This window comes from Echinops telfairi, unplaced genomic scaffold, assembly GCF_000313985.2.
Source record: "Echinops telfairi isolate 266 unplaced genomic scaffold, ASM31398v2 ScPeMD7_7475;HRSCAF=8513, whole genome shotgun sequence".
Taxonomy (NCBI): domain Eukaryota; kingdom Metazoa; phylum Chordata; class Mammalia; order Afrosoricida; family Tenrecidae; genus Echinops; species Echinops telfairi.
In genome coordinates, this window is record NW_022111379.1 from 12950033 (window position 1) to 12960403 (window position 10371).

The window sequence follows — 10371 nt, forward strand, 5'->3', positions numbered from 1 at the left end:
ACGGTCACATTCAGCAGGAACATCTTCTCCTGGGAGCTGAGTAGGAGAAATGACACGTAATTGAGATGAGGCGAGGGTAGGAGACAAAACCTGGCTCCCAGAGACAAGGCATTAAGCCATGCCAAAGCAGAACACAAAAGCTTTCTAGGTCTGTTTGCCTAGCCCAAGTACTTAGGAATCACAAGGAACCCCAGTCCCCGGGCAGTACAAGTGATTAATACACTCTGCTGCTAACTGAACGACTAGAGGTTTGAACCCTCCCAGAAACCCTAGAGGTGCAAGAAGTTACTCATTGGGCATTCAGCTACAAAGCCAGCAGTTCGAACCCACCAGTCACTCCGAGAGGGAAAGACAGGGCTTTCCACTCCTGTAAAGAGTGAGAGTCTTCCGAAACTCCCAGGGGCAGTTCCTTGTCCTATAGCAGTGGTTCTCAACCTTCCTCATGCCGTGACCCTTTCATACAGTTCCTGATATTGTGGTGACCCCCCCAACCATAAAATTATTTTCGTTGCTTCTTCATCACTGTCATTTTGCTACTGTTATGAATTGGGTGGCCCCTGTGAAAGGGTCATTTGACCCCAAAAGGTTGAGAACTGCTATCCTATAGGCTCAATACGAATTAGCACTGAGCCCATGGCAGTGAATTTAGTTTTGGTATAGGGTTGCTATAGGAGCCCTGGTGGTGTAGTAGTTACTTATTGGCCTTCTAACCGTAAAGTCAGCAGTTCGAAACCACCAGTTGCTCCATGGGAGAAAGATGTGGCTTTCTACTCCCGTAAAGAGTTACAGTCTCAGAAACCCACAGGGGCAGTTCTATGCTGTCCTATAGGGTCTCTATGGGTTGGACGCTATCCGAGGACAGTGTTAGGTTTGGCTACAGGGCTACTATGAGACACGATTGAGCAATGGCAGTGAGTTGGAAGCACTCCAGAAGAAAGTCCTGGCTCATGATCGAAATGAAAAACAACAGCAACATCGCTCTAGTCTAGACCCGGGTCCGAGCCACCCTACAGGACAGAGTCTAAGTGCCCCACGGGGTTTTCAAGGCAAGTTTGTATGAAGCAAACTGCATCATCTTTCTCCCACAGAGCGACAGGTGGACTTGAACCACTGACCTCTTGATTTTCAGTCAAAGGCCTTAAGGGCCACCAGGGCTCTTTGGCTGGTGAGCTACTCTCCAAAATCTCAGCCACCCATTCTGACACACATGAGGTCAGCATGGGTTGAAATAGACTGCGTGTCCACTGGTTTGGCTTGTTGGTCTTCGAAGACCACAAGGTGAGGAATTGCTTTTCAAATAGCTGTTGAGAAGCACGTGCAATGGAAACACCACCTGTTCGCCAGAGCTTCTCTGCTCATTTATCTCAGCAGACAGCGGGCTTCTATTAGCCTCCTGGGCCCCCTGCCCGGCACAGCCTCCTGGAAGTGCCTTGCGAAATGTCCAGAGGCAAACCCTGGAGGCGATTAGAGGGCTGGCAACTCAGGCTATGAGCCAGCCCAAAGGAATGGGCCTGGCTTTCCACCAGGACTGGGCTGAGTCCTGGAGAGGAGCTGAATGAAGATGAGGACCAAGTGATTAACTGGAGTCAGGGCTGCCAGGAAGTCAGGAACCAAAGCACGATCCCATTGACCAACATGGTGAGCAGCTGTGTTTGCTGAACCATGGACCACATGGGGGAAATCATCTTCCGGCAATTGGAAGCTCCCCCTGCGAGAGCAGTTGATTGTGAGGCTAGAACAGAGAAGAATGAGGGGAGGTTTTGTGTGGAGCTAGGAATGAGTGAGGTGGCCCCTCGGATAGCACTGGGGCTGCCTCAAACTTCCCAAAATGCAGACCCGGGACATTTCTGGTCTTTGAATATTTGAACTGAGAATTTTTTTGGCAGTGCATGTGACAAAAAAATGTTAGCAGATCCCCGGATGTGTGCTGTGGGGCAGAGGGAAGAGGAGGTGAAGTACTTTTAGGGGTTATAGAGAAACAGGAAGTTCAGTAACCACAGACAGGAAACTCTATTCAACCCCCTTTAAAGTTTGTGAATAACGCAATTGGGCCAGAATCAGCCCAACTGCTAGAAGCAGCCTTTGGGGAAGATCAGTGGTTCGAAGCAGAGACCAGGAGCAGAGCAGCCCGACTGGGACAGAGGCCCGAGTATTCAGAGACCCTCTCCTAAACGTCTCCCATCATCAGGGGGCAAGGGAGCCCATGAAGCCCAGCCCTCTTGGCCACCAACCTCACAGCCTGCCCAGGGACAACTGTCAGTGTGTCCCTGTCCCTGTTTATGTCAGGCTGTGAGGTAGTTAGTTTATTGTGCCAACCTGGCCAATAAACATATGTGGAGTTCATTGAAAGGCGGAGGGATAAGTGGTTCAGTGAGCCTCACCTTTCTAGTTCTTGGGTCTCTTGCTTTGGGATGGTCGGACCAGGGTGCAGCTGCCTTAGCCAGTTCCCTGCTTCAGCTTGCAAGGCTCACTTCCTGCAAGACATCCCCAAGGAGAAGCCTCATGGACCTACCCTAGACCTCATGGCCTGGGTGCTGGAGCAGCCGTGTGGAGACCCCTGCCAGCGCTGAGATGCTTACACATTCACTGACTCGGCTTTCCTCCTGCAGTCGGTATCATTGCGTCTGTTTTGTGAGATGGAGGAGCACTTTGTGGATTGGTGTTGGACATATGGGTTAATGTTGGACTTGTGGGCTTGGGCAGCACTGGGTTGGGATGTTTTCTTGATGCGCACTTAACCTTTATATAAAACTCTCTCTTATACATGAGTTTCTGTGGATTTGTTTCTCTAAAGTACCCAGACGAACACAAGCTGTTGTCTAGGTCTGCCAGAGGAACAAACAAATCTTTCTTGGGAAAAGTAGAGCCAGACTGCTCTCAGAAGTGAAGATGGGGAGATTTCATGAACTCACCTCCTTGAGACGTGTTGTCAGAAGAGACTGGTTCCTGGAGAAGGACCTCGTCGTACTTGGTAAAGTAGAAGGGCAGCAAAAGAGAAAAAGACCCTCAATTAGATGGATTGACACAGTGGCTACAACCTTCAGCTCAAACATAACCCCAATTGTGAGGCTGGTGCTGGACCAGCAGCGTTTCTCGCTGATATTCATGAGGTTGCTTTGAGTCATAACCAACACCCCGGCACCTCCCAACAAAAGACCTCCCTGGCTTCCAGTACTCTAACCCTGATGTGGGGAGCTACCTCTTTCCCTATTCAGTCACCTTCTCCCACCCTCCCAAACTCCTAAACACTTCCTCTCTTCCCTCTAGAGTGCTTAACCCATGATTATTAGCAAATCCCCCATTATTCCTCGCCTGTTCTCTGGACATCCTCTAAGCATCTTTTGCTGTGGGACACCTGGCTCGACCCCTGAGTTCTCTACAGTCCCCTGTCCTCAAATCCTTACCAAGCAGTGGCCGTTTTCTCTCTTGCGGCCTTCATCACCAGGCTCGACATATCTGTGACCTCAGTTTGATGGATCCAGCATTCTAAATTCAATCTCCCATCTGTCCTATTCATCTCTCCCCCACCGTCACCATCCTTTAAAGAGCTCACCCAGACTTCCAATCTGATGACACCTGTGGTCAGGTGAAACCATGTCCTGGAGAAGGACATCATGCTTAGTGAAGTAGAAGGTCAGAGAAGGAGAGCAAGGCCCTCAAGGAGTGGCACAGGGGCTGCAATGATGGATTTGAGCATAGGAACAATGGTGAGGCTGGTGCAGGACCAGGCCGTGTTTCATTCTGCTGTGCAAAGGGTCGCTGTGGGTCAGAACCGACTAAGTGACACCTAGCAACAACACTCTTCTCCCTGCCGTTGAAATGCCCAATGTTCCTACCTCAGTCCTTGGTTCTTCCTTAGCGCTCTCTCTCTCTCTGATCTCTCTCTCTCTCGATGATCTCAGACAGATGCATGGTCTGAAAGAACAATCTTCCTTAACTCCTACATTTCTACCTCCAGCCTAGCCATCTTCCTCAAACTCTACGCTCATACAGCATCTCCAAATTCGGTACGTCCAAAACTGAACTCTTGACCTTATCCCCCACATTTGATCTACTTACAGCCCTTTCCATCACCATCGATGACACCTCTATTCTTCCCATTGCTCAGGCCCGAAAATGGGAGTCATCCCTGCTGCCTGCTTTCATCTCACCTTCTCTCCTATATGACAGGAATTACCTTTACCTTCAAGGAATCTCCAGAATCCAGCCACCTCTTACCTCCTTAGTTTGCTGCCATCCTTGTCCAAGCTGCCACCATCTCTCACCTGTAATTTAAACAGGGCGGCTACACTCTGTACTGTTGGCAGTTTGAAACCACCCGTAGCAGCTGCTCCTCGGGAGAAAGACTGGGCTTTCTACTCTGGTGCGGAAGGATCATTCTGCATCCTTGTTTGTGAGTCTGAAGAGGGATTTATGGACGAGTATCGGACTTATGGACCTGAGTTGGACTGGGCTGGGATGTTTTCCTGATAAATAAAGCTTCTTGATATAGAACTCTTTCTTGCCTATATAGGAGTGTCACTGGATTTGTTTCTCTAATCAAATTTGCTTAACAGGACTGGTCTCTCCTGATAACATGTCCAAAGTATGTGAAATGAAGTCTTGCCATCCTTGCTTCGAATGAGCATTCTGGCTCTTGTTCTTCCGAGATGAATTTGTTTATTCTTTTGACACCACCTGGCACTTTTGATATTCTTCAGCAGTGCCATATTTCAATGCATCGGTTCTCCCTTTTTCAATCCTCCTTACTTAATGTCCAACTTTCACTGGTGTATGAGGTGATTGAAAATACCATGGCTTGCGTCACACACACCTTAGTCCTCAAAGGGAGAGAGATTGGATTTATAACATATTTGGGGGGCCACAATTCAATCCAAAACACTGATAGCCTCCCATCAAGTTCCTTGTTTCTACTCTTGCTGGCAGCCAGAGTGGTCCTTTAAAATACACTTTAGATCAGGGGTCCTCAAACTATGGCCCGCGGACCACATGCAGCCCGCCGAGGACATTTATCCGGCCCGCCGGGTGTTTTTGCCCCATTTGTTTTTTACTTCAAAATAAGATATGTGCAGTGTGCATAGAAATTTGTTCATAGTTTTTTTTTAAACTACAGTGCTGCCCTCCAACGGGTCTGAGGGACAGTGAACTGGCCCCTTGTTTAAAAAGTTTGAGGACCCCTGCTTTAGATAGTTTCACTTCTCTACCCCAAACCTTTCCAGAGACCTCCCCATTTCTCCTACAGCTATTCTTCTACAACGCTCCATTCTTCTTAGTCTTCACAGTGGTCAACAAGGTCCTGCATTGCCTGCCCTCTGCCCACCACTCACCTCTTATTATCTCTTCTTCTAAAAATTTTCTTCATTCATCCTAGCCAACTCCTTGCAGTTCCTTATCTATATTAGGTAGGCTCACATGGGGGTCTTTGCTCTAGCTATCATCTACATGAACTTTTACCTTGGCTTTCTGTCCACTAACTTTCTCATTCCTTCCATCTTTAACTTACCTTCTCAACGAGGACCACTCAATTTAATACTAAAACCAGCCTTTTGCCACCCACAGTTAGTCACTCTTCCACCCACAGTTGGTCACTCTTAGCCTGCCTAATATTGTTCTTTTAAAAAAAAAAATTCCCCTGTTATTTATTAACTTCTACCATAGTAAGGAAGGAGCCCTGTAATGCTGTGTATTAGGTGTTGAGCTGCTCACCACAAGGTCAACAGTTCAAACTCACCAGCTGCCAATTGGAAGAAAGATGAGGCTGTGTGCTCCTATAAAGGATTTATTGTCTTGGAAACTCTACAGAGGGCCACCATAAGTTGGGATCCACCCAGTGGCAGTGGGTTTTTGTGGGGTTTTTTTCCTATTTGGTTAACGTAGAATGTCATTTACATCTGTGTTATGGTTCTTGCTTATTGTTTATCTTTTCCCTCCTTTGAAGATATCTTTGTCTATATTGTCTACAGATACTCATATATTCTAAATGACCAGAATAATACACTTAGTAGGAATTATATATATAATTAATTCAATAAATCTAGACAGAGAGAGACTTTCTCCCTAGGCCCTCCGAAATGTCAAACTAACAGCAAAGAAGAGAATAAAGCAACTAGCAAGGGCAAATGGAGGTGACTCTACAGGCATGGTTTGTGGGCAAAGTCAGGTCATGTTTAAATGAGCAACCAAACTGCCTACTTCTAATTACCCAATAAATAGGTAGTCATGGCCATGAGCACTCCCACAGGTTAAGTAATAAAATAACTTTATTTACCACACGTGGGGCAAAGGTCTGGCGCAATGACACTGGAACAGTGACCTCAGCCCCATCGGTGGACTTTTCAGCGGTCCTCACGGTCCTAAGGGAGCTAACCATCCAGAGAAGAGAAACAAGATGAGAGACCAAGACCTCATGAGTCAGTTCTTTGGAAAAGGAACTTCTCTTTTCTCCTGTTCCCTAAAGTGCCTTCTCAGTAGTGGATACTACGTTGCCTGTTGTTTGGGGCCAGTCCCTTGGCCCATTTCATCAGAGTTCTGTGATCAGCAGTACAGATGGGTTCATAGTTCTGCCTGCTTGGCTCCTAGTGTGTCTATTTGGACAGGGACTGTCTAGATGCCATTCCTGTCTTTCCCATGGAGATTGCAGTCTTGAGGCTGACTGCCAACATGTTGCAAGGAGCTTCTGCATTCTGGATAACAGCCTTCCAGACATTCTTGTCCTGGACGATGAGTATGAGCCATGCTGAGGACCCGCATGCTTGAGGCCAGAGCAGGGTCTGGCTCAAACTTAGCCGTCATAAGGGGAAATAGAATCCCAGAAGCCTGTATAGATTGTGGCTTCACTTCACAACCTCCCTACACAATCCTGGGCCTCACTTCATGTCCAAAGGGCTCTGGACAGAAGTTCCAGAATATTTCTCTTGACTAGACACTAACAAGAGCGCAATTCACGGACGAAACTCAAACCAGACGGCATGGCCTTTGCCCAACCAGGGTCAAGCTCAACCAGACTTTTCATCATGAGGAGGACGAGGCATCGAGGGAGATCATGCAGGGAGGGATAGTAGGAGGTAAGCATGCAGGAGGGAAAATCGTGTCACGTTCTCCAGGTAGTAGATACGTTCACGCATGATAAAGGCATTTCTGCTTGTGTAATCCAAATAAAACAGGGTGCTTATGTGCTTCAGAATAATCACAAAAACACAGTAAAAGAAATAGCAGTCTGGCAGAAAAGTCAGTTTGGCCCAATCTTATGAGCAAAAGTCAAAGGGGGTAGCTCTGTAATGCAGGAGGAAGTTCAAGCTGCACTGGTTGCATGAGCCAGAAACAAAGCTCCAGGAATTGTAACACGAATTGAAATGCTTCAACAAGCGGATAAAGCGCTGAAAGAACCCACTCTTCTATGCCAGGAAATTGGGAAGACAGTTATTTGGCCAACTGACTGGAAGAGATCCAAATTTTTACCCATTTCAAAGAAAAGTGATCCAACAGAATGCTTGAATTATAAAACAATATCATTAAGAGGACCCTGGTGGCGTGGTAATTACATATTGGGCTACTAACCGCAAGGTCAGCAGTTTGAAACTATCAGCCACTCCACTAGAGGAACGACTGGATTTTCTACGCCTGTGAAGTGTTCCGATCTCAGAAACCCAGATTGGCAGTTCTACCCGGTCCTAGAGGGTTTCTCTGAGTCGTCATCCACTCTACGGCCATGAGTTTGTTTTGTTTTTTGGCGTATCATTAATATCACACTCAAATAAAAGTTTGATGAAGATTATCTAACAGTGGTTGCAGCAATACATTGACAGGAGCTGCCAGAGGTTCAGGCCACATTCAGAAAAGGACATGGACCAAGGGTTACCACCACACAGATGGATCTTGGCTGAAAGCAAAGAATGCCAGAAAGTTGTTAACTTGTGTTCTATTGACCATGCAAAGGCATTCGACTGCGTGGCTCATTACGAACTATGGAGAGCCCATGGGGATTCCAGAAATACTTACTAGTGCTCATGCAGAACCAGTATATGGATCAAGAGGCATGTGGTAGATTTATAATTTCATGTCAACTTGATCAAGAAGCATAGGGGTGGAGTTTAGCCTGTCAATCAGGTCACAGCCTGATGATGCCTCCTTGTGGGTGTGGTCTTCTCATGGGGATTCTGGGAACTTCCTCTCTTTCTCTGGAGGGGGCCACACTCTCTCTCTCTGCTTCACCTTCTGTTGACAAGCCATGTGGAGCCACACTGAGACCTGAGTGAACCATGCCGTGGAGACCTGTGCCAGCGATGTGATGCTTCCCCCATCTTTGGATCCACAAGATTTTTCACCCACCAACCTGTGATCTTCCTGCATTCTGCATAAGTGTATGTGGCTGCATGAGTCTGAAGAGGGATTTATGGAATCTATCAGACTTGTGGACTTGATCTGAACTGGGCTGGGATGTTTTCTTGTTATACAATTACTCTTTGATATAAAGCTCTTTCTTATACATAAGCGAGTGTCTCTGGATTTGTTTCTCGAGTCAACTGGTCTAACACAAGGGCAGTTGCATGAACAGAACAAGGTGATACTGCATGGTTTAAAATCAGGAAAGGTGTGTATCAGGGTTGAATATTCTCATCATACTTATTCAATCTGTATGATGAGCAAAACCTCGGAGAAGTTAGGTTTGTGAAGAAGTCAGTGGCATCAGATTAGAGGAAGGCGTATTAACAACACCAACAGGCAGATGGCACAGCCTTGCTTGCTGAAAGTGAGGAGGACTTGAAGCACATGCTGATGAAGAGCAAGGATCCCAGCCTTCAGTGTGGATTATAATAAGGTGACCAGATTTTCACATTGGTAAAGCGGGACACCATTGATAAAACTCAAATCCTGGCGAAAGAGCCACATGGCAGCCGAAAACCGTCTACCCTAGCTTGTCGTGCATGCTTTCCAAAAATCGGGACTTTTTAAAAATGCTGCGGGACGCGGGACAAATTACTAAAAATCGGGACTGTCCTACCAAAAGCGGGACGTCTGGTCACCTTAATTATAACCCAATGTAAGGAAAACAAAAATCCTCACAACTGGACCCATAGGTGACATTGTGAAAAACGGAGAAAAGATTGACGTTGTCAAGGATTTTGTATTGCGCGGATTCGCAATGGCTGCTTATGGATGCAGCAGTCAAGACAAGACATGACACATTGCACTAGGTAAACTTGCTGCCCCAAACCTCTTCAGAGTACTGAAAATCACGGATGTTACTTTGAGGATTAAGGTGTGCCTGGCGCAAGCCATGGTCTTTTCCATTGTTTCATATGCATGTAACAATTGGACATTGAATAAGGAAGACTGAAGAAGCGTTGATGCATTTTAATTAGGGGCTGGTGATGAATATTGGAAGTACGTGGACTGCCAAAAGCACTAACAAATGTGTCTTGGAAGAAGTACAGCCAGGGTGGTCCTGAGAGGCAAGGCTGAGGAACCCTCGTCTCATGTACTTTGTGCATGTTACCAAGAGAGACCAGTCCCTGGAGAAGGACTTCCTCCTTGGTAGAGTAGAGGGGCAGCGGTGAAAGAGGAAGGCCCTGCACGAGATGGATTGACACACTGGCCACGACAACGGGCTCAAACATAAGAATGATTGTAAAGATGGCACAGGATCGGGTGATGTTGCCATCTGTTGTCCACAGGGTCACCATGAGTCGGAACCCACTCGCCAGCAATTCACAGCAGTCACGATGACAGCCTTGCAGAGGCCTGGGGCTGGTGAAAATGGTTATGCGCTCTGCTGAGGGTGGGCAGTTCAAACCCCTCCAGAGGTGCTTCTAATGACAGATGTGTGATCTTCAGCAAGGTCACAGCCGCCAAACGTCGAGGCAGCACAGCTCTCCCCTGCACAGAGGGAGTGACCACGAGCTGGCTGGTGCACAAACGAACTCTCGGTCCTAATTGCAAGAGGGAATCTTGTTGAGGCAACTCACCCAGTCGTGACCATTTTTTAAAAATCCAAAACCGCTAGCAGGAGACCCGGTCTGTGAATTAGTGCGAGGCAAAAAGCAAAGGTGTCTCCTGTGATTTTCCATTGAGAGTTTACTCTGAACGATTTAAGCAGCGGCAGCTAACAATTGAATGAATGGTTGGATGACTTTGAAGCTTCAAAGCAACTTTTATTAGAGTCGATAACCTTGTCCTTTCCCCGAAACCCCTCGGTTCCTCAGGCCTAGAAGAATCTGCAGACGCGTGGTTTATGAGCATATGGTCTGGGGTTTGCTTGCCGATATTCTGAATCCTGGACTTGATACTTACTAGCATGGAACTTGGGCAGATGTCATATCTTAGTCTCAGATTCCTCACTGGTAAAGTAGGTATTATAAGGATTAAATAAAA